At 42.4% G+C, this 26,672-nt stretch overlaps 1 long non-coding RNA gene across 2 annotated transcripts in view; it reads right to left on the bottom strand.

The window, feature by feature from the left end:
- The window catches only part of LOC113918209, a 68,625-nt gene that overhangs the window by 17,031 nt on the left and 24,922 nt on the right, over positions 1-26,672 (bottom strand). The window contains exon 3 of one of the 2 annotated variants that reach the window (XR_003518478.2): positions 14,374-14,501. The exons of the other annotated variant lie outside the window; for it this stretch is intronic. This is a non-coding gene — a long non-coding RNA (uncharacterized LOC113918209). Of the gene's footprint in view, positions 1-14,373; positions 14,502-26,672 lie in introns of those variants that run through there. 2 annotated transcript variants of the gene reach the window in all.

Consider the following 26,672-nt stretch of genomic DNA (forward strand, 5'->3'; position numbering starts at 1 on the left):
ATTCGGGAGGATAGACGGCGGGGGAGGGGGCCTCCGTCGGCCGCTTCTGGCAAGTGCTAGAGCCGCGGAGCACAAAATCGGACCTTTTAGAAGCCGGCTCCGCTGAGGGACGTCGCTCCAGTGGCTAAGCGGGGGGTGGAACCCTCACGGGACAGTGGGGTCTCAGGACCCTCGGGGTCACAGAAAGACCGGGGGTGCCTGAGTGCGGCAGAGCTCCCAGGGATCGGAGCGGGGAAGCCGGCTGCAGAGACGGAGCCGAGGCGCGGGCTCTCAGCTCGGGGTTGCCATAAACTGTGATCCGCGGCCCAGTCGGGCCACTGCGCCTCCAGCAGGGACCCAACAAGCCGCAGATCCGGGGAGACACCCCTCCCTCCCCTGGGAGGAGCGGCGCGGGAACACACCGCAGGGATCTGCTGGGTTTGGAGACGCCACACGGGGTCGGGTGCCAGAGATAGAAATGCTCGGTCACAGGCCGGGTGAGCACGGAGTGCGGCCGGAGACCGGGGACACGGGAGTGACTGCTTTTCTCTGGGGGTGCACTGAGAGCGGGGCCCCAAGTTCTCCGCTCCTCTGGCGGAGATTGGGGAGCCACCATTTTCATCCTGGTCCTCCAAAGCTGTACCGAGAGCTTGCAGGGAACAAAAGCTCCTGAGATCAAACCCGAGCAGCTTGCTTAGCCCGGACCGACAAGGGCGGGGCAATTCCGCCTCCGGCAAAGACATTTGGGAACCACGGCAACAGGCCCCTCCCCCAGAAGATCAGCACAAACAGCCAGCGAGCCAAGACCAAGTTTACCGATCAAGGAGAACGGGAGAACTCCAGCACTAGGGGAATACTGCACATAGAGTTCATGGCATTTTTACCATGATTCATCAGTTTTTCAAAGTTAATTTTTTAACTTTTTTTTTGAATTTTTCTTTTTCCCTTTTTCAACCAACATCTTATCAATCCCTTTTTTTAAAAAACATTTTTATTTTTCATTTTTAGAGTCATATTCTATCCCTTCATTGTAGTTACCCTTATTTTTGGCATATATATATAAGTTGTTCACTCTTTAAAATTTTGAGATACAGTTTCTTCTAACAGATCAAAATATACCCTAAATCTCTAGTATATGGCTTTGTTCTAGTATCGTGCCTGATCACATTCTCTCCCTCCCTTTTTTTAACTCTTCTTCTTCTTTTATCAAACAACTTATCACTTACTTTTATAAAATCTTTTATAATTTTCATCTTTACAGTCATCTTCCATCACTTCATTGTATCAACCCTTATTTTGTACATATATATCTTTCCTTCTTTACAAATTTAGGAGGCACTATCTTCTAACAGACCAAAATACACCCAAAATCTAGTGTGTGGCACTGATCTATGCACCAGCCTGATCATATTTGATCATATTCTCTTTTATTGTTTTGTTTTGTTCTGTTTTTGTTTGTTTTTATCTCTTTCTTTTTCTTCTTTCTCTCTTTCTTTTTTCGTTCTTTCCCTTTCTTTTCCCCTGGTTTCAGGTCTTTTCTGATTTGTATACAGTATATTTGCTGGAGATGTTGTTAACGTGTTAGCATTCTGTTGTCTCATTCATCTATTCTCTGGACAAAATGACAAGATGAAAAAAATCACCTCAGCAAAAAGAACAAGAGGTAGTACCGTCTGCCAGGGACCTACTAAATACGGACATTACTACGATATCGGACCTAGAGTTCACAATCATGACTTTAAAGATACGAGCTGGGCTTGAGGAAAGCATGGAAGTTATTAGAGAAACTTTCTGGAGAAATAAAAGAACTAAAATCTAACCAAGTCGAAATCAAAAAGGCTATTCATGAGGTGCGATAAAAAATGGGAGCACTAACTGCTAGGATAAATGAGGCAGAAGAGTGAATCAGTGATATAGAAGACCAAATGATGGAAAATAAAGAGGCTGAGAAAAAGAGAGAGAAACAACTACTGGATCACGAGGGCAGAATTCGAGAGATAAGCGATACCATAAGATGAAACAACATTAGAATAATTAGGATCCCAGAAGAAGAAGCAAGAGAGAGAGGGGCAGAAGGTATATTGGAGCAAATAATAGCAGAGAACTTCCCTAATGTGGGGAATGAAACAGGCATCAAAATGCAGGAGGCAAGGGAACCCCTCTCAAAATCAATAAAAATAGGTCAACACCCCGTCATCTAATAGTAAAACTTACGAGTCTCAGAGACAAAGAGAAAATCCTGAAAGCAGCTCGGGAGAAGAGATATGTAGCCTACAATGGTAGAAACATTAGATTGGCAACAGACCTATCCACAGAGACCTGGCAGGCCAGAAAGGATTGGCATGATATCTTCAGAGCACTAAAGGAGAAAAATATGCAGCCAAGAATACTATATCCAGCTAGGCTCTCATTGAAAATAGCAGGAGGGATAAAAAGCTTCCAGGACAAACAAAAACTAAAGGAATTTGCAAACATGAAACCAGCCCTCCAAGAAATATTGAAAGGGGTCTTCTAAGCAAAGAGAGCGCCTAAAAGCAACATAGACCAGAAAGGAACACAGACAATATACAATAACCGTCACCTTACAGGCAATACAATGGCACTAAATTCATATCTTTCAATAGTTACCCTGAACGTAAATGCGCTAAATGCCCCAATCAAAAGACACAGACTATCAGATTGGATTAAAAGACAAGATATACTGTCTGTGAGAGACTCATTTTAGACCCAAATACACCCCACATTGAAAGTGAGGGGGTGGAAAACCATTTACCATGCTAATGGACACCAAAAGAAAGCTGGGGTGACAATCCTTATATCAGACAAATTAGATTTTAAAACAAAGACTGTAATAAGAGATGAGGAAGGACACTATATCCTACTTAAAGGGTCTATCCAACAAGAAGATCTAACGATTGTAAATATCTATGCCCCTAACATGGGAGCACCCAATTATATAAGGCAATTAATAACAAAAGCAAAGAAACACATTGACAACAATACAATAATAGTGGGGGACCTTAACACCCCCCTGACCGAAATGGACAGATCATCTAAGCAAAAGATCAACAAGGAAATAAAGACTTTAAACGACACACTGGACCAAATGGACTTCACAGACATATTCAGAACATTCCATCCCAAAGCAACGGAATACACATTCTTCTCTAGTGCCCATGGAACATTCTCCAGAATAGATCACATCCTAGGTCACAAATCAGGTCTCAACCGGTACCAAAAGATTGGGATTATTCCCTGCATATTTTCAGACCACAGTGCTTTGAAACTAGAACTCGATCACAAGAGGAAAGTCGGAAAGAACTCAAATACATGGAGGCTAAAGAGCATCCTACTAAAGAATGAATGGGTCAACCAGGAAGTTAAAGAAGAATTAAAAAAATTTATGGAAACCAATGACAATGAAAACACAACTGTTTAAAATCTTTGGGATGCAGCAAAGGCAGTCCTGAGAGGAAAGTATATAGCAATACAAGCCTTTCTCAAGAAACAAGAAAGGTCTCAAATACACAACCTAACCCTACACCTAAAGGAGCTGGAGAAAAAACAGCAAATAAAGCCTAAACTCAGGAGGAGAAGAGAAATAAAAAAGATCAGAGCAGAAATCAATGAAATAGAAACCAAAAGAACAGTAGACCAGATCAACAAAACTAGGAGCTGGTTCTTTGAAAGAATTAACAAAATGATACGCCCCTGGCCAGACTTATCAAAAAGAAAAGAGAAATGACCCAAATCAACAAAATCATGAATGAAAGAGGAGAGATCACAACGAACACCAAAGAAATACAAACAATTGTAAGAACCTATTATGAGCAACTCTATGCCAGCAAATTAGATAACCTGGAAGAAATGGATGCATTCCTAGAGATGTATCAACTCCCATAATTGAACCAGGGAGAAATAGAAAACTTAAACAGACCTATAGGCACTAGGGAAATTGAAGCAGTCATCAAAAATCTCCCAACAAACAAAAGCCCAGGGCCAGATGGCTTCCCAGGGGAATTCTACCAAACATTTCAAGAAGAATTAATACCTATTCTCCTGAAACTGTTCCAGAAAATAGAAATGGAAGGAAAACTTCCAAACTCATTTTATGAGGCCACCATTACCTTGATCCCCAAACCAGACAAAGACCCCATCAAAAAGGAGAATTATAGACCAATATCCTTGATGAACATGGATGCAAAAATTCTCACCAAAATACTAGCCAATAGGATCCAACAGTACATTAAAAGGATTATTCACCATGACCAAGTGGGATTTATCCTTGGGCTGCGAGGTTGTTTCAACATCTGCAAATCAATCAACGTGATACACTATATTAAGAAAAGAGAGACAAGAATCATATGATCCTCTCAATAGATGCAGAAAAAGCATTTGACAAAGTACCGCATCCTTTCTTGATCAAAACTCTCCAGAGTATGGGGATAGAGGGTACATATCTCAATATCAGAAAAGCCATCTATGAAAAACCTACAGCGAATATCATTCTCAATGGGGAAAAGCTGAGAGCTTTCCCCCTAAGGTCAGGAACGCGGCTGGGATGTCCACTCTCACCACTGCTATTCAACATAGTATTAGAAGTCCTAGCCACAGCAATCAGACAACAAAAAGAAATCAAAGGCATCCAAATCGGCAAAGAGGAAGTCAAACTCTCACTCTTGGCAGATGATATGATACTGTATGTGGAAAACCGAAAAGACTCCACCCCAAAACTGCTAGAACTCATACAGGAATTCAGTAAAGTGGCAGGATATAAAATCAATGCACAGAAATCAGTGGCATTCCTATACACCAGCAACAAGACAGAAGAGAGACAAATGAAGGAGTCGATCCCATTTACAATTGCATCCAAAACCATAAGATACCTAGGATAAATTTAACCAAAGAGGCAAAGATTCTGTACTCAGAAAACTATAAAATACTCATGAAAGAAATGGAGGAAGACACAAAGAAATGGAAAAACGTTCCATGCTCATGGATTGGAAGAACAAACATTGTGAAGATGTCAATGCTACCTAGAGCAATCTACACATTCAATGCAATCCCCATCAAAAATACCAACCCCTTTTTTCAAAGAAATGGAACAAATAATCCTAAAACTTGTATGGAACTAGAAGAGACCCCGAATAGCCAGAGGAATGTTGAAAAAGAAAAGCAAAGCTGGCAGCATCACAATTGCGGACTTCCAGCTGTATTACAAAGCTGTCATCATCAAGACAGTATGGTACTGGCACAAAAACAGACACATAGATCAATGGAACAGAATAGAGAGCCCAGAAATGGACCCTCAACTCTGTGGTCAACTCATCTTTGACAAAGCAGGAAAGAATGTCCAATGGCAAAAAGACAGTCTCTTCAACAAATGGTGTTGGGAAAATTGGACAGCCACATGCAGAAGAATGAAACTGGACCAATTCCTTACACCACACACAAAAATAGACTCCAAATGGTTGAAAGACCTAAATGTGAGACAGGAGTCCATCAAAACCCTAAAGGAGAACACAGGTAGCAACCTCTTCGACCTCAGCCACAGCAACTTCTTCCTAGAAACATTGCCAAAGGCAAGGGAAGCAAGGGCAAAAGTGAACTATTGGGATTTCATCAAGATAAAAAGCTTTTGCACAGCAAAATGTTTTGGTCCACAAAACCAAAAGACAACCAACAGAATGGGAGGAGATATTTGCAAATGACCTATCAGATAAAGGGCTAGTATCCAAAATCTATAAAGAACTTATCAAACTCGACACCCAAAGAACAAATAATCCAATCAAGAAATGGGCAGAAGACATGAACAGACATCATTCCAAAGAAGACATCCAAATGGCCAAAGACACATGAAAATGTGCTCAACATCGCTCAGCATCAGGGAAATCCAAATCAAAACCTCAATGAGATACCACCTCACACCAGTCAAAATGGCTGAAATTAACAAGTCAGGAAACGACAGATGTTGGCGGGGATGTGGAGAAAGGGGAACCCTCCTACACTGTTGGTGGGAATGCAAGCTGGAGCAACCACTCTGGAAAACAGTATGGAGGTTCCTCAAACAGTTGAAAATAGAGCTACCATACGATCCAGCAATTGCACTACTGGGTATTTACCCCAAAGATACAAATGTAGGGATCTGAAGGGGTATGTGCACCCCAATGTTTATAGCAGCAATGTCCACAATATCCAAGCTGTGGAAAGAGCCAAGATGTCCATCGACAGATGAATGGATAAAGAAGAAGTGGTATATATACACAATGGAATATTATGCAGCCATCAGAAGGAATGAGATCTTGCCATTTGCAATGACGTGGATGGAACTGGAGGGTGTTACGCTGAGTGAAATAAGTCAATCAGAGAAAGACATGTATCATATGACCTCACTGATATGAGGAATTCTTAATCTCAGGAAACAAACTGAGGGTTGCTGGAGTGGTGGGGGGTGGGAGGGATGGGGTGGCTGGGTGATAGACATTGGGGAGAGTATGGGCTATGGTGAGCGCTGTGAATTGTGCAAGACTGTTGAATCACAGATCTGTACCTCTGAAACAAATAATGCAACATATGTTAAGAAAAAAAAAAAAAGAAGGAGATAGCAGGAGGGGAAGAATGAAGGGGAGGAAATCGGAGGGGGAGATGAACCATGAGAGACGATGGACTCTGAGAAACAAACTGAGGGTTCTAGAGGGGAGGGGGGTGGGGGGATGGGTTAGCCTGGTGATGGGTATTAAAGAGAGCACGTTCTGCGTGGAGCACTGGGTGTTATGCACAAACAATGAATCATGGAACACTCCATCAAAAAGTAATGATGTAATGTATGGTGATTAACATAACAATAAAAAATGTGCAAAGGATCTGAGAGACATTTCTCCGAAGGAGATCTACAAATGGCCAATACTGCCACAAAGATTCTCACCATCACTAACCATTATTAACAAATGCAATTCAAAACCACAAGATACCATTTCATACTCGGTAGGATGGCCATAATGAAAAAGGCAATGACAAGTGTTGGTGGGGAGGAAAATTGTAACCCCCTGCACACCGATGGTGGAGATGCAAAATGGTACAGCTGCTTTCAAAAGGAGTTTCTAAAATGCTTAAACATCATAGAGTTACCATATGACCGGGCTATTCCACTCTCGGGCATATAGTAAAGAGAAATTAAAACACATGGGTGGGATGTGTTTTAACACATCCAACAAAAACTTGTACATGAAAGTTCATTGCAGCATTATACATAATAACCCCAAAGTAGCAACATCCCAGATATCCATCAACTGATGCACGAATGAATAAAATGGAATGAAGAACTGACACATACATGTCCCAACATGAATGAATCTTGAAAACACTACGCTAAGTCACAAAAAACCACACAGTATATGATTCTATTTGTGTGACATGTCCAGAAGAGGCCAATTTGGAGAGACAGAAGGTAGATGAATTGTTGGCCAGGAATGCCAGGAGTTGGGGTTGGGGAGGGGTGAGGAGTGGTTGGGCAGAAGTCAGGAGGAACTGCTAAGAGGTACGTGTTTTCTCTGGGCATGAGAAAAATGTCCTAAAACTGATTGTAAGGATGGTTGCACAACTCTGTGAATACACTAAAAGCCACTGAATTCTGCATTGTAAGCAGATGGATTATATGATATGCGAATTTTATCTTAATGAAGCTGTTATATTTTTAAAGGGGCATATGAGAACTCTGTTTCATCGTAGAAATTCATAACTAAAATGTCTGGATTTCATGGTATGGGAACATAGCGAATACAGAGAAGCAAATAAATATGCCATGTAATTTTTTATTTTGGCAAATACCAGGGAGATTTCAGAACAGGGTGGTGGGAGAGGGATAATTTATTTTTATTTCGTTTTTATTTTTTTGAGAGAGAGTGAGTTGGGGGAGGGGCAGAGGGAGAGGTTGAGAGAGAATCTTAAGCAGGATCCACACGCAGTGCAGAACCTGATGTGGGGCTTGATTTCACAACCCTGAGATCATTACCTGAGCCAAAATCAAGAGTCGGTGCTTAACCAGCTGAACTACCCAGACGCCCAGGAGAAGGATGCTTTAAAGTGGATGGTCAGGAAGAGCCTCTTAAGGGTGCTATGGAAGCCAGATGATTGGAATGGTAAGACCTACAAATATATAGGCCAAGTAGGTGCAGATTCTTAAGGACCGTTTCAGTCCAACTCTTCAGAAAAATATGGCTTCCATCTTGATACAGTGTACACAATTGAAAATCTGTGGAAAACAGAAATAAAGATCTAAGGCTCTAATTATTAATTCAATGAACTTTGTGCCTGTTCAGTTAATGGGTGGGAGACGGGTGTAACTAAGTCAAGACAGCAAATAATCTGCTTGCTTTGGAAAGCAGTTAAAATACTCACATACAGTCCCACATACAGAGCACCTGCCATTCTACACACAGGCACCTTCCCTGTGGCTCGGTCTCTGTGGTGAGCTGCCAAAGCCCCAGATGAACAGAGCTGGTAGGGGGGATGTTATGAATATTGCACAAAATAAAATTCACATCATGGCCACCAGTGTGGTAGAAAATCTGGAGAGCCTGACGGCATGCTTCGTCACCCAGTAACTATGCCAGTTTTGAGAATACCGAACTGCCAGACATTAGTGATGTGGATGCCAGGGTGATGAAATTCATTTGTCCATGCTTGGTCAAAATGTAATTAGGGAGAATTGATCCATTTCAGCTTAGACTGGTTCCTGACGGTATGTGCCCCCACTTGGAATCTTGGCAGCACAGGCTGCTGAAAGAGCCCTTGACCTGAGAGGCCCCCAAGTACAGATTGTCCCAGAATGCAGAAGCCACGAAAGGCAGAGAAATAACTCTGGGAAGGCCCAGCCTGCACGTAGAAAGCTAGGTTTCCACAGAGGTGTTTTGTCCTACTTCGCCCTCTAATTCTGGTTTCCATGGCCCAGGTCACCATGCTGTTGGAAATAGAAGAGTGTTTTGTGATTTGGGGGCGGCTCAATTTATCTTTAAAATGGGTACAGTAATGTAGTTACTGACATTGTTTTAAGAAATGGAAAGGAGGGGCATCTGGGTGGCTCAGTTGGTTGGGCAGCTGCCTTCAGCCCAGGTCATGATCCAGGGGTCCGGGGATCGAGCCCTGGTTCCCAGGGAGCCTGCTTCTTCCTCTCTCTCTGGCCCTCCCCCTGCTCATGCTCTCTCACTCTCTCTCTCTCAAATAAATAAATAAAATCTTTAAAAAAAGAGATGAAAAGGGAATAATTTATGAACAAAATTAAAAAGACTGAGGTTGTGTTAGAACAGAGAACAGGATTTCATGCCAAGTTCTGTAGTTTCCTTTGAAGAAAGGTGTTTAATGTGCTTTGTTTCTTCACCTTCAAATTACCCCTTGTCACAACTATGGAAAACAATTCACATGCGTACCCTACCCTAGTCACGCAGAACAAGAAGTGTTGTTCAAAGAAATGTTTAAAACGAGGATCTGTGTATACTACTTTATTGAACAGAGCACTTCTTTCAAAAGAATCTAATATAACAATTTAAAATTTCTAAATATATGACTTTAACCAGAGGGGAGAAAAGGGGCCTACAGGGAGAGTGGAGAGGAAGACCTGCATATCGTATGCCTAAATATTGGAAAGTTAGAAATGAAATGATTAGGCCATTAAGTAAAACACGTTCTACCTTGACATATAGACCTTCACAATGACCTGGTAGGCCAGGCTCAAATTCACAAATCTTGGACTTGTGGAGTGTTGTTCTAGAACGTGATGGCCCCTGGAGAGCTGGCCCCTGGCCCTGCCCACCTCCCTCTCTTCCATCACCCATTCTGTCCAGGGCCAGATGGGCCTTGTACCCTGGTGTCATTGTCTAGCTCTTTCTCCAAGCTCTGACCTCAAGTCCTTGGACAGATGGCCTCGGAAGAGTCCCAGGCAGGTGCGGAAGTGGGCTGGGGCTATTGACTCCAGGGAATTCCAGGGTCCTGGGACCTTAGAGTGTAGCCTCACGGGGGACCACTGGCTTTGGAGCAGGTCCCACTGGCTTCACTGACTCTTTGACCCATGGTGAGGGGTCTGGCTAGAGGAGAGACAGAATGGGACCTTTTAAGCAGGGAGACTGGGGTGGGAGCCTGTTGCAGTTCTGAAAGCAGTACCATTCACTGGCAATTGACTTTTTTTTTTAAGATTTTATTTATTTATTTATTTATTTATTTATTTATAGAGTGTGAGTTTGAGGAGGGGTTGGGGGAGAGGCAGAGGGGAGGGAGAGAGAGAGAGAGAGAAAATCTCCAGCAGACTCTGTGCTGAGCGTGTAGTCCAATGCGGGGCTCGATCCCCCGACCCTGAGATCATGATCTGAGCTGAAATCAGGATTTGGATGCTTAGCCGACTGAGCCGCCCAGGTACCCCGCAGATGACTCACTTTTTAAGTAAATTTCATCAATATTTTCTTAAAATAAGAAGCTTTTCACTGAATTTAAAGAAGAGAAAAAGACAAGTAAGGTGTCAACAATTCACTCATTAGATCAACAAATGTTTACCTACTGTAGACATTTGTACCAGTGAGTTGGTTGAAGACGACATTTGGACAATCTTGCCTAAAGCACTATTGTAGGCCCTCCGTAGGTGCCTGTTAAGTGTGGTCCCAGATATGGAGAAGAGAAGTTGTTTTTGATAATTATTCAGAAATATCCACCGCCTGTGAGCTCACGATGAATGGAATAGTCTTGTCCTCTTCGGGCCTGGAGGAGATGACACGTGTGTCCCGAGAAAGAATTCTTCATTCAAGTCCTTCACCCACAGCTTTAACAAGCTCCTTTAGGCTCTGAGCTCTAGTGAACTCTCAACACCTTATTCTTTATTAAAGTGGCTCCTTAAAATCAGTGACCTTGATTTCTCACCCTTCTCTTAGCACAGAGCAGGGGGCACTGCTAAGTGTTTTCTTTCCTTGCTTTGCTGAAGTTCACTGTGACCTTCTCATGCATTTGTACCTCTTACAATTCAGATCAATGGTGTCACAGAAAAGGACAGTCTGTATAAGGAAGAACACTGTTTACAGTTGGAAAATGACTTCACCTACCGCAATTTTACTTAGCTTGAAAATGTGGTATTGCCGTTCTCTTTACAGGCTTTTTCCTCTGGAGCCTTTATACCTTCAATGGAGACTCTCCTTGGATTAAAACAACACAGTTATCCTAGGTGACAGGTATTCTGCTTAGATACTCAATTTTGACTCCCCTCTCTCACTTTCTAAGAGAAAAGAGAATCGGTTTTATTTGGGGTGTCAATGTCCTGAAATAAAAATATTTATTTTCCCTCTTCTCCTTCCAGTGAGGTGTGGCCATGTGCCACAGTTGGGGTCAAAAGATAATGGCAGATTTACATAGAGAGAGCTTTCTTTCCTGAATTAATGTCTGGATTGCAAAAAGCACATTGAACTTTGATTTTCACTTCTTTTTCTGCCTGGAATTTGGACATGGTGCTCAGAGATGGAACGTCTGTCTCTCAATGAAGAGGATGCATGCCACATGTTAGGAAGAGCAGAGGCCACCGGAAGGCACCTGTGTCCCTGATGGCGACCTGGAGCAGTGGAAGGAGCCTGAACTTCCTGCTTCCAGACTTCTGACAAGAAGCAGCCTAGACGGTTAGATTTGCTGTACATCACAGCCAAAGGCATTCCTAATTTAGACATTCTGCCTGAACCGTTTGGCTCCAAATAAAACCACAGTCCTGCCAAATAAAGTAAGACAGAAGAGAAAACTCCACAATAGACCTAGTGAATATTTGAGAGTTGAAGTCATATACAGGGAGGTTTTCACGGTCAGGATAATTGTAGTTTTTCTAAGGTTTTAAATGGCAACTCTTAGCTAAACCCAATGCAACCAGAACACATCCCTCTCATGCTACACAGCGGAATTTATACAGAAAAGACAGACACATTTGGGACAACAGTTGCATCTCCAAAAGAATCATAGAAAGCATGTGGGCTTTTAGAAGTGGACTGCTTTGTAATTGGCTCTAGGTCAGAAATTTTTAGCAAACTGCTTGGTTTATCAAATTGAGTTCCCTTACCATAAGACGAATAACATGCAGGGTTTGGAGGAAGTTGATGGCTTTCATAAAGAAAGTGAGTATACTTTTGAGAATTGCCCTCCAATGCTAGTAGCAGACAATAGGAAAAAAGCTGTAGAGCACAAGATGGCTGGAATTCCTTCCTCAATGAGAAGGCCAGAGGGAGGTAGTAGATGGGGGTGTGGGGGCCCTGAGCTTCAGAGGCTGAGGAGCCTTCCATCCTCCTGCTCTGGGCTTCTTAGTGGTCTTCTGTTCTCAGTATCCTTCTCAAAACTCAGGGGGTGCTGAGTTGCTATCATGATGTGAGGACTCCATGTGGGAGGTAAGAAGTTGTGGAGGTGGCACAAAAAATCCATAGGTCTTTTAAAGAGCTTTCACTTCAAAGAAGTTCCACCCAGCAATTTCTATTTATATCTCATTGGCCGGTCCTGGGTCCCATGCACACTAATTATAAAGGAAGTTGGAAAATATAATCCTTTGGCAGGATATCATTGTTATGAATAAATTAGAGTTCCCTAAGGAAGAAGGCATATTGAGTCAGCTGGTAGCAGTCCCTTCACGGACCACTCCTTGGCCCCCACTCCCTTGGGCACTATTCTCTGTGGCTTCTGGTTTGCCCTTCGTGGAGTAAAACCTCACCCCAAACCCTCCTTCACCTTTCTTCCATGTCTGTCACCAAGGTGGGCACTGGAGACTCCTCTGCCCTTGGGCTGCGCAGGTTAGTAGCTCACTTCCTGCAGGTGCAGATTTGGGCTGGGAGTTCCTGGGGTTGATCATTAACGGGCTGTTAATGGATAAGCTTGGGTTTTTGGACATACGATTCCTCAAAAACATAATCAGCTTCCGGTCATTTTGCTTCCAATCAACATTTTTGCATAGGTAATCACAGCCAAAGGCCTTGCCCAGACACATTTTTAATGATAGATTCGATTATTTTAATAGATATCAGGCCAGCCAGATTTTCTCTTTATATTTCTTTCTGCGTTGTAAGGCTTGTCTTCCAAGCATTGGTCCTACCCAGTGAAACATAATGATTTGCACCTCAGACTCCAAGCAGAATTTAAACTCTGCCTGCCAAAAAAAAGTTTAAGTCATCCTCACCCAAGTAAGTAGGGAAGGTTGGCAGGGAGATGGCAGAGAAAAAAAAAATCTGAAAGCACTCAGGAAAGAAATACATTTAAGTAAAAGTATTACAGACCACAGAAATGTAAGCCTGGTTCCTTTAGAGTTGGAAGTAGGCAAAACCTTCTAAAGAAATTGATTGGGGTAGACAGAATAATGCCCACACCTCCAAAGATGGCCAATGTTCTCATCCCCAGAACCTGTGGATATGTCATGTTACCTGGCAGGGGACAGTGAAGGAAGGTTGCAGATGGAATTAAGTTGGCCATCAGCTGTCAACACAGAGGGATCATCTTGTGTCATCCTGGTGGATCCTATTTACACAGGGTCCTCAAATGGGGAAGAAGGAGGCAGAAGGGTAAAGAAGAGAAAGATGACATCATGAGAAAGACCTGGTTGGCCTTTGCTGGCTTTAAGATGAGAAGAGGCTGTGAGCCAAGGAAGGCAGGCAACCTCTAGAAGCTGGAAAAGGCAAGAGAATTGATTCTGCCCTGGTACCTCCACGAGGGACCTCAGTGTTCGCATACCTTGATTTTAGCCCAGTGAGACCCATTTTGAACTTCTGACTTCTGGAATCATAAGATAGTAAACTTCTATTGCTTTAAGCCACTAAGTCTGTGGTAATTTGTTACAGTGACAAATGGAAACCAATACGTTGATTTATAAAAACTCAACAGTTAGAACCATCTTTGAATTCTTGCAGATTCAAAGCAAGAAGCAGACTTCCCAGGAGAGATCAAGTGGACTGAGATCAGTGTAGGATGCATGGGCAGGGATAAATATGAGATCAGAGCAGAGGTTAGTCTGCAAGCCTCAATCGTGAGGGGTTGTTACTAGCTTCTTAGTGAAGTGGGCTGAGTGACTTGTGTCCCTTAAGGTATGTTCCACGTATGCGTGATATTGATAGATTTTTAAATTTAAGTTTTATAATTAATAAACCAATATCGACATATTATTATGAACTAAAATGCATACTTTATTTGTATTTCCTTAGTTTTTACTTATGTCTCTTTTCCATTCCAGGATCCCACCCAGGACACCACATTACATTTAGCTGTCATGTCTCCTTAGGTTCCTTGTGACTGTGACAGTTTCTCAGACTTTCCTTGTTTTTGGTGACCTTGACACTGTTAAGTAGTGCTCGTCAGGTATATTGGAGGATGCCCCTCCATTAACATTTATCTGATGTTTTGTCATGATTAAATGGGATTATGGGCTTTTGTGGAGGAAGAGCACAGAGATAAATTGTCCTTTTCATTGCGTTGCATCGAGGGGACATATTCCCAACATGACTGATTGCCGTGATGTTGCCTTGAACACCTGGAGACTGAGAGAATGTTTGTCAGGTTTCCCCACTATAAAGTTACCCTTTTCCCCCTTTCCATGCTGGCCACCCCCCCCACCCGGAAGGACATCACTATGCACAGCTCACACTTAGGGATGGGGAGTTACACTCTACCTCCTCTAAGGCTGAGTATCTAAATGAATTATTAAAATTTTTCTGTACAAGAAATTTGTTCATTCTTCTCCATTTATTAATTTTTCAATCATTTATTTGTTAGGATGGACTAACATGAGTGAGAATGGGTTGAAGCATCCTTTTATCCTAAACGCAACTATGTTTCTTACTGGACTTTACAGTTTTACAGCTTTACAATTTACAGCTTTACAATTCAGCTGATCCTGACCACATAGCACTTTATCAGTGATCCTCTTAGGACCTCAGTTGCTAGGCCTCTTTGTTGAAAAAATTATAATTTTTATTTTTACTGTCATTGTGTCCTTGCAATTTCCAGAATTTCACAATGAGATGCTCTAATGTTGCTTACTGAGCATTATTTATAATGTCTGCTCTAGCTCAGTCGATAAGATTTTTGGTAAATTCACAATAAAATGCACTTAAAAGCTTGATTGTTAATATAATAATAATTTTTTAAAGATTTTATTTATTTATTTGACAGAGAGAGACACAGTGAGAGAGGGAACACAAGCAGTGGGAGCAGGAGAGGGAGAAGCAGGCTTCCTGCGGAGCAGGGAGCCCGATGTGGGGCTCGATCCCCGGACCCTGGGACCATGACCTGAGCTGAAGGCAGACACTTAATGACTGAGCCACCCAGGTGCCCCTATAATAATATTGTAAAAACTCAAGAGTTATGTGAGGGGTGAAAAAGGATAATTTGTATTAGAAGCCAAGATCAAGTGTATTTTGCTTTATTCATTTTCTCTGGGTTTCCTAACAACCATGGCAAGAGGAAAATTAATAAATTATACAGAAGCGATTATCAATTTTTATGAGCACATTTACTTTTGGCACTGAACTCAAAGAGGAATATACCGTATTTAGTTATTTAAAAGTTTTTAAACAATATAACGGACCATGTGTATTTTTTATTGAGATAAAATTGACATATAACATATCAGTTTCAGGTGTACAACACGGTGATTCAATATTTGTATATATTGCAAAATGATCACCGCAATAAGTCTAGGTCACGTGTATCACTACACATAGTTACAAAATTTTTTTCTCGTTATGAGAATTTTTAAGATCTAATCTCCTACAATTTTCAGCTAGGCAACAGAATACTATAAATTATAGTTACTGTGCTGTATGTTATATCCCCAGGACTTACTTATTTTATACCTGGAAACTTCTATGTTTGACCCCTTTCACTCATTTTGCCCCCAACCCCCAGCCTCTGGCAACCACCCATCTGTTCTCTGTATCTATGAGTTTGGTCTTTTGTTTTTGGTTTTTAGATTCCACATATAAGTGAGATCAAACGGTATTTGTCTTGCTCTGACTTACTTCACTTAGCATCACGCTCTCAAAGTCTATCTGTATTGGCACAAATGGTGAAGGTCTCTTTTAAAGGGACTTTGTTCACTGTAATCAGCTTGGGCTGTATGGAGCAGCTATGCAAATTTAGCCGTACTAAATTCTGGATACACGTCCTTTTCCCACCTATTATTCTCTTCCCAAAGATCATTCATCCTCTTTACCATTATTTTTATTCTTAGCAATACATTTTAACTCTTGCATCCTCCTGGGAATCATCTTTTAAAAGGCTGAAGAGGTCATCTATTTTAAAGTGTTCTTGTTTTTGTTGTATGTGTGAAGAATGAGAACTTTATAGCTGAAAAACCTCTCTCTTTTTTTGTTCCCTCTGGGCACTCTGGGGTTTCAGGTGATCTTTCCTGCCATGCGAGTCTTCACCACATCAACGTTCAGCTCAGTGTTTCCTTCTCTGTCCAGGAAGGCACAGAGCCCGGGTATGAGTTTAATCTTTTTGATTTTATTCTAAAACCTCTTTTACATCCACATTTATTTTCCCAACCGGCTGGGAAAAGCCACAGGCTCTGTCCTTGAGAAGCACATGGCCATATGCTGCTCATCTGCTCGTAGGAAGGGGAAGTGAGCTGCCACCCTTGGGGGGCTGGTCCTGGCATCCTGTGCTGGCCAAGAGGAAACCACCTGGTATGTTCTGGAAAAGCCCTGTCCCCATGAAACGTTCACACAAGGATCCCGGTAACTGCCTCGTTGGGAGTCCTCCTCAGAACGGGGATCTTCTGAAATCCTTTTATTTGAGTCCAAGCCTGATCCTTTTACTCTCTCTGCAGTGTCACCTCCCAATGTCAAATGAGGCCACCGTTCATGCATGCCCCTGATTTCTGAAATGAAATCGCCATTGATGTGTAAGTGATGCCTTTGTAACCATGAAAAAGAGTGAAGAGGTACCCAGATGATTGCTTCTTCATTTCATAGACTTTTCTCACCCGAAATGTTGAAGTCCTGTTTATTGAACGCCTGTCATAGCCTAGGTTCCTCTTAGTAGCTGTTTCCAGGGACACTTTATCACTATAGTTGACACAACATACCACGAAAGGCCAACCTGAGGCAGTTCGAGCAGCTCTTCTCATTTCCCTCTCTGGGATACCAGAGTCCTGGCTGTGGGAAGTAGCAGGAAGGAGCTAAGCAGTCTAGAATACAAAATGCCCCCCAGGGACGTCTTTATTTCAATGTTCCCCTAATGAAGCTGAATTTTGATTGTTGGTAATGTTATAATATGTCAATGTTGAAAGAATCAATGACGTTTCCTTTTCCTTCTGGAGCCCTAAGAATATTGAGATTTTTCAAAAGTCAGAGCGCACTGTGGGATCTTAAAAGTTAAGTCATTAGACTTGCCCTGGCTCACTGAATCAGACTGCCCACTCCTAAATGATAGTCTGGGGGAGGGGGGCGGAGCAAGATGGCAGAGGAGTAGGAGACCTGGATTTCGTCTGGTCTCAGGAATTCAGCTGAATGGGGATCAAACCATTCTGAACACCTACGAACTCAACAGGAGATCGAAGAAAAGAATAGCAACAACTCTCTGAAGAGAGAAGCGACCACTTACTGGAAGGTAGGACGTGCGGAGAAGTGAATCCGAGGTGATATTCGGGAGGATAGACGGCGGGGAGGGGGGGGCCTCCGTCGGCCGCTTCTGGCAAGTGCTAGAGCCGTGGAGCACAAAATCGGAACTTTTAGAAGTCGGCTCCGCTGAGGGACGTCACTGCAGTGGCTAAGCGGGGGGTGGAACCCTCACGGGACAGTGTGGTCTCAGGACCCTCCGGGTCACAGAAAGACCGGGGGTGCCTGAGTGCGGCAGAGCTCCCAGGTATCGGAGCGGGGAAGCCGGCTGCAGAGACGGAGCCAAGGCGCGGGCTCTCAGCTCGGGGTGGCCATAAACTGTGATTGGTGACAGTCGGGCCACTTCTCCTCCAGCAGGGACCCAACAAGCAGCAGAGCCGGGGAGACTCCCCTCCCTCCCCCGGGGAGGAGCAGCGCGGGAGCGCACCGCAGAGATCTGCTGGGTTTGGAGACTCCACACAGGGTCAGGTGCCAGGGATAGAAACGCTCGGTCACAGACCGGGTGAGCACGGAGTGCGGCCGGAGACCGGGGACACGGGAGTGACTGCTTTTCTCTGGGGGTGCACTGAGGAGCGGGGCCCCAAGTTCTCGCTTCCCCGGGGTGGAGATTGAGAGGCCGCCATTTTCACTCTCATCCTCCAAAGCTGTGCAGAGAGCATGCAGGTAACAAAAGCTCCTGAGAGCAAACCCGAGCAGCTTGCTTAGCCCGGACCAACAAGGGCGGGGCAATTCCGCCTCCGGCAAAGACATTTGGGAACCACGGCAACAGGCCCCTCCCCCAGAAGATCAGCATGAACAGCCAGCCAAGACCAAGTTTACCGAACAAGGAGAATGGGAGAACTCCAGCGCTAGGGGAATACTGCACATAGAATTCATGGCTTATATACCATGATTCATTAGTCTTTCAATTTTTTTTTTACCTATTTTTTTTGAAAATTTTTCCCCTTTTCCAGCCAACATCTTATCAATCCCTTTTATAAAACAAAATTTTATTTTTCATTTTTAGAATCATATTCTATCCCTTCAGAGTAGTTACCTTTATTTTTGGCATAATATATAAGTTGTTCTTTCTTTAAAATTTTGAGATGCAGTTTCTTCTAACATATCAAAATATACCCTAAATCTCTAGTGTATGGCTTTTTTCCAGTCTCCTGCCTGATCACATTCTCTTCCCTTTTTTTGCTTTCTTTCTTTCCTTTTTTTTATCTTCTTCTTTATTTTTTCAAACACCTTCTGATCAATTCCTTTTTAAAAAATTTTATAATTTTCATTTTTACAATCATATTCCATCGCTTCATTGTATCAACCCTTGTTTTGTACATATATGTCTTTCTTTCTTTAAAATTTTAGGAGGCACTTTCTTCTACCAGACCAAAATACACCCAAGATCTAGTGTGTGGCACTGATCTATGCACCAGCCTGATCATACTTGATCATATTCTGTTTTTTTTTGTCTTGTTCTGTTTTGTTTGTTTTTATCTCTTTTTTTTCCTCTCTCTCTCTTTTTTCTTTCTTTCCCTTTCTTTTCCCTGGCTTCAGGACTTTTCTGATTTGTTTAGAATATATTTTCTGGGGATGTTGTTACCCTGTTAGCATTTTGTTCTCTCATTCATCTATTCTCCTCTGGACAAAGAGACAAGAAGGAAAATATCACCTCAACAAAAAGAACAAGAGGTAGTACCGAGTGCCAGGGACCTACTCAATACGGACATTAGTACAATGTAGTACCGAGTGCCAGGGACCTACTCAATACGGACATTAGTACAATGTCGGACCAGAATGATGATTTTAAAGATGCTAGCTGGGCTTGAAAAAAACATGGAAGTTATTAGAGAAACCCTTTCTGGAGAAATAAAAGAACTAAAATCTAACCAAGTCAAAATCGAAAAGGCTATTCATGAGGTGCAATAAAAAATGGGGGCACTAACTGCTAGGATAAATGAGGCAGAAGAGAGAATCAGCGATATAGAAGACCAAATGATGGAAAATAAAGAGGCTGAGAAAAAGAGAGATAAACAACTACTGGATCACGAGGGCAGAATTCGAGAGATAAGCGATACCATAAGACGAACCAACATTAGAATAATTGGGATCCCAGAAGAAGAAGCAAGAGAGAGAGGGGCAGAAGGTATATTGGAGCAAATAATAGCAGAGAACTTCCCTAATGTGGGGAAGGAAACAGGCATCAAAATGCAGGAGGCACAGAGAACCCCTCTCAAAATCAATAAAAATAGGTCAACACCCCGACATCTAATAGTAAAACCTACAAGTCTCAGAGACAAAGAGAAAATCCTGAAAGCAGCTCGGGAGAAGAAATATGTAATCTATAAAGGTACAAACGTTAGATTGGCAACAGACCTATCCACAGAGACCTGGCAGGCCAGAAAGGACTGGCATGATATCTTCAGAGCACTAAAGGAGAAAACTATGCAGCCAAGAATACTATATCCAGCTAGGCTCTCATTGAAAATAGAAGGAGAGATAAAAAGCTTTCAGGACAAACAAAAACTAAAGGAATTTGCAAACATGAAACCAGCCCTCCAAGAAATATTGAAAGGGGTCCTCTAAGCAAAGACAGAGCCTAAAAGCAGCATAGACCAGAAAGGAACACAGAAAATATACAGTAACCGTCACCTTACAGGCAATACAATGGCACTAAATCCATATCTTTCAATAGTTACCCTGAATGTAAATGGGCTAAATGCCCCAATCAAAAGGCACAGGCTATCAGATTGGATTAAAAAACAAGACCCACCGATATGCTGTCTGCAAGAGACTCATTTTAGACCCAAAGGCACCCCCACATTGAAAGTGAGGGGGTGGAAAACCATTTACCATGCTAATGGACACCAAAAGAAAGCTGGGGTGGCAATCCTTATATCAGACAAATTAGATTTTAAAACAAAGACTGTTTTAAAACTGTTTTAATAAGAGATGAGGAAGGACACTATATCCTACTGAAAGGGTCTACCCAACAAGAAGATCTAACGATTGTAAATATCTATGCCCCTAACATGGGAGCACCCAATTATATAAGGCAATTAATAACAAAAGCAAAGAAACACATTGACAACAATACAATAATAGTGGGGGACCTTAACACCCCCCTGACCGAAATGGACAGATCATCTAAGCAAAAGATCAACAAGGAAATAAAGACTTTAAATGACACACTGGACCAAATGGACTTCACAGACATATTCAGAACATTCCATCCCAAAGCAACGGAATACACATTCTTCTCTAGTGCCCATGGAACATTCTCCAGAATAGATCACATCCTAGGTCACAAATCAGGTCTCAACTGGTACCAAAAGATTGGGATTATTCCCTGCATATTTTCAGACCACAGTGCTTTGAACTAGAACTCGATCACAAGAGGAAAGTCGGAAAGAACTCAAATACATGGAGGCTAAAGAGCATCCTACTAAAGAATGAATGGGTCCACCAGGAAATTAAAGAAGAATTAAAAAAATTCATGGAAACCAATGAAAATGAAAACACAACTGTTCAAACTCTTTGGGATGCAGCAAAGGCAGTCCTGAGAGGAAAGTATATAGCAATACAAGCCTTTCTCAAGAAACAAGAAAGGTCTCAAATACACAACCTAACCCTACACCTAAAGGAGCTAGAGAAAAAGCAGCAAATAAAGCCTAAACCCAGCAGGAGAAGACAAATAATAAAGATCAGAGCAGAAATCAATGAACTAGAAACCAAAAGAACAGTAGAACAGATCCACGAAACTAGGAGCTGGTTCTTTGAAAGAATTAACAAGATTGATAAACCCCTGGCCAGACTTAACAAAGAGAAATGAGAAATGACCCAAATCAATAAAATCATGAATGAAAGAGGAGAGATCACAACCAACACCAAAGAAATACAAACAATTATAAGAACCTATTATGAGCAACTCTATGCCAGCAAATTAGATAACCTGGAAGGAATGGATGCATTCCTAATCCTTAAAAAAAAGGGGGGGGGGGCGCGCCTGGGTGGCTCAGATGGTTAAGTGACTGCTTTCGGCTCAGGTCATGATTCCGGAGTCCTGGAATTGAGTCCCACATCAGGCTCCCGGCTCAGCAGGGAGCCTGCTTCTCCCTCTGACCCTCTCCCCTCTCATGCTGTTTCTCTCTCTCTCTCTCTCTCAAATAAATAAATAAAATCTTTAAAAAAAAATTGATGCATTCCTAGAGATGTATCAACTTCCAAAACTGAACCAGGGAGAAAGAGAAAACGTGAACAGACCTATAACCACTAAGGAAATTGAAGCAGTCATCAAAAATCTCCCAACAAACAAAAGCCCAGGGCCAGATGGCTTCCCAGGGGAATTCTACCAAACATTTCAAGAAGAATCAATACCTATTCTTCGGAAACTGTTCGAAAAAATAGAAATGGAAGGAAAACTTTCAAACTTGTTTTATGAGGCCAGCATTACCTTGATCCCCAAACCAGACAAAGACCCCATCAAAAAGGAGAATTACAGACTGATATCCTTCATGAACATGGATGCCAAAATTCTCACCAACATACTAGCCAATAGGATCCAACAGTACATTAAAAAGATTATTCACCATGACCAAGTGGGATTTATCCCTGGGCTGCAAGGTTGGTTCAACATCCACAAATCAATCACGTGATACAATACATTAACAAAAGAAAGAACAAGAATCATATGATCCTCTCAATGGATGCAGGAAAAGCATTTGACAAAGTACCACATCCTTTCTTGATCAAAACTCTTCAGAGTATGGGGATAGAGGGTACATACCTCAATATCATAAAAGCCATCTATGAAAAACCTATAGCGAATATCATTCTCAATGGGGAAAAACTGAAAACTTTCTCCCTAAGGTCAGGAACATGGCAGGGATGTCCACTATCACCACTGCTATTCAACATAGTGTTAGAAGCCCTAGCCACAGCAATCAGAGAACAAAAAGAAATCAAAGGCATCCAAATCGGCAAAGAGGAAGTCAAGCTCTCACTCTTTGCAGATGATATAATACTTTATGTGGAAAACCCAAAAGACTCCACCCCAAAGTGCTAGAACTCATACAGGAATTCAGTAAAGTGGCAGGTTATAAAATCAATGCACAGAAATCAGTGGCTTTCCTATACACCAACAAGACAGAAGAGAGACAAATGAAGGTGTTGTTCCCACTTACAATTGCTTCCAAAACCATAAGATACCTAGGAATAAATCTAACCAAAGAGGCAAAGGATCTGTACTCAGAAAACTATAGAATACTCATGAAAGAAATTGAGGAGACAGAAATGGAAAAACGTTCCATGCTCATGGATTGGAAGAGCAAATATTGTGAAGATGTCAATGTTACCTAGAGCAATCTACACATTCAATGCAATCCCCATCAAAATACTAACCACTTTTTTCAAAGAAATGGAACAAATAATCCTAAAATTTGTATGGAACCAGAGAAGGCCCCGAATAGCAAGAGTAATGTTGAAAAAGAAAAGCAAAGCTGGTAGCATCACAATTCCGGACTTCCAGCTCTATTACAAAGCTGTCATCATCAAGATAGTATGGTACTGGCACTAAAACAGACACATAGATCAATGGAACCGAACAGAGAGCCCAGAAATGGACCCTCAACTCTATGGTCAACTTATCTTTGACAAAGCAGGAAAGAATGTCCAATGGCAAAAAGACAGTCTCTTCAACAAATGGTGTTGGGAAAATTGGACAGCCACATGCAGAAGAATGAAACTGGACCATTTCCTTACACCACACACAAAAATAGACTCCAAATGGTTGAAAGACCTAAACGTGAGACAGGAGTCCATCAAAATCCTCAAGGAGAACACAGGCAGCAACCTCTTTGACCTCAGCCGCAGCAACTTCTTCCTAGAAACATTGCCAAAGGCAAGGGAAGCAAGGGCAAAAATGAACTATTGGGATTTCATCAAGATAAAAAGCTTTTGCACAGCAAAAGAAACAGTCCACAAAACCAAAAGACAACCGACAGAATGGGAGAAGATATTTGCAAATGACCTATCAGATAAAGGGCTAGTATCCAAAATCATAAACTCGACACCCAAAGAACAAATAATCCAATCAAGAAATGGGCAGAAATGAACAGATATTTTTCCAAAGGAGACATCCACATGGCCAAAGACACATGAAAATGTGCTCAACATCGCTCGGCATCAGGGCAATCCAAATCAAAACCTCAATGAGATACCACCTCACACCAGTCAGAATGGCTAAAATTAACAAGTCAGGAAACGACAGATGTTGGCGGGGATGTGGAGAAAGGGGAACCCTCCTACACTGTTGGTGGGAATGCAAGCTGGTGCAACCACTCTGGAAAACAGTATGGAGGTTCCTCAAACAGTTGAAAATAGGGCTACCATTCGATCCAGCAATTGCACTACTGGGTATTTACCACAAAGATCCAATGTAGTGATCCAAAGGGGTACGTGCACCTTGATGTTTATAGCAGCAATGTCCACAATAGCCAAACTGTGGAAAGAGCCACGATGTCCATCGACAGATGAATGGCTAAAGAAGTGGTATATATATACAATGGAATATTATGCAGCCATCAAAACGAATGAGAGCCTGCCATTTGCAACGACGTGGATGGACCTGGAGGGTGTTATGCTGAGTGAAATAAGTCAATCAGAGAAAGACATGTATCCTATGACCTCACTGATATGAGGAATTCTTAATCTCAGGAAACAAACTGAGGGTTGCTGGAGTGGTGGGGGGTGGGAGGGATGGGGTGGCTGGGTGATAGACATTGGGGAGGGTATGTGCTATGGTGAGTGCTGTGAATTGTGCAAGACTGTTGAATCACAGATCTGTACCTCTGAAACAAGTAATGCAATATATGTTAAAAAAAAAAGAAGAAGATAGCAGGAGGGGAAGAATGAAGGGGGGTAAATCGGAGGGGGAGACGAACCATGAGAGATGATGGACTCTGAGAAACAAAGTGAGGGTTCTAGAGGGGAGGGCGGTGGGGGATGGGTTAGCTGGTGATAGTATTAAAGAGGGCACATTCTGCGTGGAGTACTGGGTGTTATGCACAAACAATGAATCATGGAACACTACATTAAAAACTAATGATGTAATGTATGGTGATTAACATAACAATAAAAAAATAGTACCTCAAGGGTAAGACATCTGAAAAGATGAGAATTATAGCTAGTAGACCCTTTCAGCTGGACAAAAGGAAACACTAGGAAGACTGGGAAGATTATGGTTGGTTCCACAGAAGTCTGATTTCTCAAAAGTACCCGCAATTAAGGCTGGAAAGAGGCACATCTTGAAAGGCATGATGGGTGTGCCTTTTGCCACATGCAGTTGACTGGAATCCCTTTCACAGAAAGCCCCCAGTTTCAGAGAGCCACGTAGGCAAAAACCCTGCCAGCCTGGACTAAAAGAGACTGAGACTAGTAGAGATACAAAATGATCTCTTGGCCCCCAACTTTCAACAGGCAGTGTGATGATTAATTTTATGGGTCGACTTGACTGGGTCACGAGGTGTTCAGATATTTGGTCAAGCATTACTCTGGGTGTGTCCGTGATCCTTTTTCTGGATGCAATTAACATTTGAATAAGTAGACTCGCTAAAGCAGATTGCCCCCTACCCGCCACCCCCAATGTGGGTGGGCCTCATCCAATCAGTTGAAGGCTTGAATGGAACAAAAAGGCTGATCCTTCACCAGTAAACTCTTCCTGCCTGACTGCCTTCAAGCTGAGACATCTGAGACATTGGTTTTTGTTTTTGTTTTTTCTGCCTTCAGACTTGAACTGAAACATTGGCTCTTCTTGGGTCTCAAGGCTGCCAACATTTGAAATGCAGCCACACCTTTGGCTGTTCTGGTTCTCTAGTTAGCCGACTACAGATCTTAAGACTTGTCAACCTCCATAATCATGTGGACCAATCCCTTATATAAAATCTCTCTGTCTTTATCTATATAGATATATTTATATAAATATACAATTTATTTATATATACTTTAGTATACATAGATACTCAACTATATATACAATGCTACACTATACCTCATATAGTATAATGTATATGTACTATCAATTCTGTTTCTCTGGAGAACTCTGGCTAACACAGGCAGAAACTTCGAGACTGAGAAACAGCTTGCTGTCAACAAGAGCAAATTCCCCAGCGCCCTCTCCAGAGGTGGTCACAGTGTTCGATGGAAATGGACAAATGTTCAGAGGGCAGAACCAAGAACAATGGAGTCCCTGTTATGTCGTCTGGCAACATCAGCCTAGTCAGATATTAGAATCTCTGTGAGCTGGTGACAGGTCTGTTTTTCCCACTCTCCCGCCTTCAAAAGGGAATGTTGACTAGAGTGGTCTTTCCCTCTCCCATCTCGGTATATTGCGTGGAAGGGCCCACGTATGTACCTGGACTTGATGAGAACCAGATGTGGCAGCAGACGCTGAGATTGGATGAGACATTAATGGATCTCCATGATGCAGGTGAGGGTATTTTGAATGTGGGGGTGTATGTGAGGAATGGGGCCAATAAGTTCAGCGGCAGTAAATTCAACCATTGGTCCCAATTCTTCACTCCATAGTAGTAGTATTGAAATCCACACGCTTGCCATTGCCACAGCCTCTCGGTGAGTGGATTCACTTCCCTGCCCTTTGAGTTTGGACATTACCCCATTGCTTGCTTTCCCAGGGAGGCATTAGTTGGAAAGATGTGTGCAGAAACGTGAAATGTGCTTGCTTGGTTGACTTCCACTCCGGCACTCCAGTGAAGAACGTTCCCAAAGCGTATTCTTCAGCTGCGCCCTCAGCCTAGGCCTAAGAGTGCAGGACGTGGAGTATATCCTATGTCCTGGATGTCCTCTGCTTGAAAAGGTTTCAGATGCTGAGGGAACAGACCCGAACCCAGAAGAGCTTGGAGCCCTGAGCCAGGAGCCAGCCAGCCCAACCACTGCCCAGTGAACACCAGAACAAACGAGGGCTGTTTGAAGCCACTACATTTTTTTTTTTCCCAAATAAGATTTTTTATTTGTCACCATTAAATGTCTGAATTTTAAACAGATTCTTGGACTGGTATCAGCTTGCTCAACTTTACCACTGGTCTCATT

Source organism: Zalophus californianus, chromosome 15 (genome assembly GCF_009762305.2).
Source record: "Zalophus californianus isolate mZalCal1 chromosome 15, mZalCal1.pri.v2, whole genome shotgun sequence".
NCBI classification, from domain to species: Eukaryota; Metazoa; Chordata; class Mammalia; order Carnivora; family Otariidae; genus Zalophus; species Zalophus californianus.